Below are 4,183 nucleotides of genomic sequence, written 5' to 3' on the forward strand. Positions count from 1 at the left end.
GGGACTATTTGAGTTTCCTCAAGCTCCTGATGAGTTTCATCAGCAATGACAGGCAGGTAGAAGACAAGAACCAGGGTGAGAAAGGGACCTGTCCCCATCATACAAAGTATGGTCTTACTCTACTACATGAGGTCCTCACCCTTCTTGGACCTGCTCTCTCTCTTATCCCGGGGCCTCTCCAACATACTGCTCCACTGACTAGCGTGCCTCTTTCCTGTGGCTACCTCTGACTTATTCTTCAGGTTCACTTTAGGCTTTTACCCCTCCAGGAAGCCTTCCCTGACCCCCAAGCCTGGGTCAAGGCCCCTCCTGTGGAGTGCCATAACTTCTTCTACTTTGCCGGTTTTCAAGGATCATTAGTGTCTTGTTGCTACTTATTTACTTATTGATACCTCTACTAGAGGTGAAGTTCCCTGAGAGCAGAAGGGAAGGTTGATGAACAACTTCAGTGAGGGCATGTAATTTTCCTGAGCTACAACAAGACTCAAAGCCACACAAGCAAGTGGCTGCTTTGTCCCGAGATGGCGTGCACCACCTAGGTCCTTGCACAGGCAGACTAAAGCTGGGCAGAGCAGGCCTGACGAGTGATTAGCTCCACTGTGTGAATAGCCGACAATGCAATCTGCTCAACCGTGGCCTCCCCTCCAGCCTCCCCAAATCAGCAACACCCCTTCCCAGCTCCTCTCTGAGAGTAGATCGACCTGCTTCCCACTAAAACCATAGACGCGATAATAGGAGGAAAAAAATAGGGTTGAGGGCAGGACAATTGGTGGCAACGAGATGAACACAGATTAATGATGTGGGCCTCGCCCTGGCCACCCCAGCCTGGGCTGGCGAAGGTTCATAGTTGATACCCATTAAAGAGCTTAATGAAATAATTATAATTCACACCCCAGAGTATCAAAGAATCAATACCGGGGAACTTTGGGCCACTCTGGGGGTGGCATCCCACCGGCTTCACAGTTCAGCACAGCAGGCAGAGCCAGTGGAAGTAAATGCAGTTGACACGGAAGTTGCATTAAAGGAGGGCAATAATAGATTAAAAGCTGCCGGGATCCTGGCGACTGACCGTCAATATCCTTTATCCCCTACCTCGCCCCAATTCTGCCCCCTCCATGCACTATTAGTCCAAATCGATGGGCTGTCAATTGACATCACCAGCTCCAGCATTAATGCGAGCTCACAAAAGAAGCCCGGCCCTGCATTATCACTCCTCTCGCTTCCAAATTACCACATAATGCAGGCCACGGGCAGCTTGTGACATGTTAACACTATACACGATTTGTTGGGATTGGACTAAATATTTCATGGCTAAAGATTTCATCAGAGACTTGATGACAGAAATAAACTGCTGCCCATGGGGAAATCACTGGAAATAACAGAATTAGGCATTGGTGGGAAATCCAGAGGGACCAAGGGGTAAAAGGATGCAAGGGAACACTGTCCACAGCTGGTGGCCTCCGGTGCGCCTGCTTTTGAGAAAGAGACTGCAAAGAAAGGCCTTTTGGTTGGTCCCCCATAAGAACAGGTATTCAGATTTCAGCTGCTTTACTTTCTATTCTTGCACAAAAGCTGGGGAGGGGATTCCTCTTCTGTGATGACCGGGAATGTGACTGTCATGGGGTGAATCGTGTCCCCTTCACCCCAATTAAAAAAAAAAAAAGGTTAAAAGTCCTAATCCCCACAACCTCGGAATGTGACCTCGTTTGGAAACAGTCATTACAGAGGTAATTGGTTAAAATGAGGTCACTACGGTGGGTCCTAACCCAGTATGACTGCTGTCCTTATTTAAAAAAAAAAAAAGAATTTGGACACAGAAACAGACATGCACAGAGGGAAAAAGACGTGAAGACATACAGGGAGAAGACAGTCACGTGACTGGACGGATGCATCTTTAAGCCCAAGGATGCAGGCAGCCATCAAAAGCCAGAAGGGACGAGCCGGACCACTCCCTCCCTGAGTACTCGAGAGCATGGCACAGCCAACACCTTGATTTCCAACTGCTAGCCTCCAAAACTGTGACAATACATCTCTGTTAAGTTTTTGGTACTTTGTAGGGGTTTCGGGGGGCAGGGAAGTAGGATTTATTGCTAGGCATGCATGAGTAAGGAGGGGACAGCCCAAGGCTCTCATGTGTACAGGGCCTGCCCTCTGTCTAGAGGACCACGGCTGGGCGAGTATCTGACCCCCAACCACAGGGGAAGAACCACTCTTTGGCCACCGCGTTTCCAAATTTATCCACATTAAACTTTGAAGATCCCCACTTCTGGGGACCTTCTGGCGTCCAGGGACCTTGAACTTGGCCCTGCGGAGGGCCTCAATCACATGCTTCTTGTTCTGCAGCTTGGTGCAGATGGACATCGTCACTTGGCCAACGTGGACCCTGGCCACTGTGCCCTGGGGCTTTCCAGAGGCACCGCACATACCTGTCTGGAGCCTGTCAGCTCCAGGACAAGACAGAACACCTTGTTGATGAGGATGATGTGGAAGGGTGGAGCTGCACTTGGATGTGAAGGCCACCTTGCCACACCTTTTCACCACTTTTTGTACTTGTTGGCACAAATACGGGCAGCCTCCACGGTTTCGGAAGAGAGCTGCTCATACTCATCTGACCCCATGTGGCCACAGAGAGGGAACTCATCCAGTTTTGCCTTCTTCCGCACCATGTCAAAGATGCATCTCGGCATCAGGGACACCTTGGCAGAAGTGAGACTCTGGGTACGGCTTGCTCTTACAATACCGGTAACGCTGGGCAGGGCAGTGGCCCATGATGACACCAAGATCTTCAGTGGCGTGCCAAAGGGAGAGTTACAGATTTTTGATGTGGACCATTTTTAAAGTCTTTATTTGTTACAATATTGCTTCTGTTTTGTTTTTTGGCCATGAGGCATGTGGGATCTTAGCTCCTGACCAGGAATCAAATCACCGCACACCCTGCATTAGAAGGTAAAGTGTTTAACCACTGGACCACCAGGGAAGTCCCCTAAGTTTTTGGTACTCTGTTATGGCAGCCTTAGGAAATGTTAATATTATCTAACTAATAGTTAATAATACTAGCTGTCCTAACGCTTACTCTATGAGTCAGGCACAGAGCTAAACAATCTACATACACTGCCTCATTTAATCCTCCTAACAAGCCTAATGGTTGATGACTATAATCCCCATTTCATAGGTAAAGATACGCAGTTTCAGAAAGAATAATTTGCCCAAGGTCACAAACCCAGTAAACGGCAGAGCAGGTCCCAGACAGACACGTAAGAAACACTAAATCAACAAAAAGATTTCCGGTGAATATTTGCAGGGTCTCTCAAGTGGTTACTTGCTTGCGGGCTTGCTTTCTTTCAGCCCACCAACCTAACTGTTTCAGCTCCTGGGTTTGGAATCTGTATCTGCTTGGTTTGAGAGTCCACAATGTCTCAAAGGGAACTGTAGGCACTAGAAAACAACAGCACAGGGCTTCCTTGGTGGTCCAGGTCCAGCAGTCAAGATTCTGTACTTCCGCTGCAGGGGGTGTGGGTTTGATCACTGGTCAGGGAACCAATATCCTGCATGCCGCAGGTGTGGCCAAAAAAACAGCACAGCACAGGGCATTAGGGAAATGGGAGAGTATGGCAAAAGGGTCTAAACTTTCAGTCACAAGATAAGTAAGTTCGAGGATCTAATGTACAACCCCATGACATATATGTACTGAATACTTAGAAATTGCTAAGAGAGTAAATGTTTTTTTTTTTAAATTGGAGTATAACTGCTTTACAATACTGTTAGTTTCTGCTGTATAATGAAGTGAATCAGCTCTCTATATACCTACATCCCCTCCCTCTTGAGCCTCCCCACTAGGTCACTGCAGAGCACTGAATTGAGCTCCTTGTGCTATACACAAACTTTCTATTTTATACATGGTAGTATATATATATTCCAATCCCAAAGAAAGGCAATGCGAAAGAACGCTCAAACTACCACACAATTGCACTCATCTCACACACTAGCAAAGTAATCCTGAAAATTCTCCAAACCAGGCTTCAACAGTACGTGAACTGTGAACTTCCAGATGTTCAAGCTGGATTTAGAAAAAGCAGAGGAACCAGAGATCAAATTGCCAACATCCGTTGGATCATCAAAAATCAAGAGTTTCAGAACAACATCTGCTTTATTGACTAGGCCAAAGCCTTTGACTGTGTGGATC

At 47.3% G+C, this 4,183-nt stretch overlaps 1 pseudogene; it reads right to left on the reverse strand.

Annotated features, from left to right (window-relative positions):
- Positions 1-1,402: 1,402 nt before the first annotated feature.
- On the reverse strand, positions 1,403-2,769 carry LOC104981420 (annotated as a pseudogene).
- Between the last annotated feature and the right edge of the window lie 1,414 nt (positions 2,770-4,183).

This window comes from Bison bison, unplaced genomic scaffold, assembly GCF_000754665.1.
Source record: "Bison bison bison isolate TAMUID 2011002044 unplaced genomic scaffold, Bison_UMD1.0 scf7180017864518, whole genome shotgun sequence".
In the NCBI taxonomy this organism is placed as follows: Eukaryota; Metazoa; Chordata; class Mammalia; order Artiodactyla; family Bovidae; genus Bison; species Bison bison.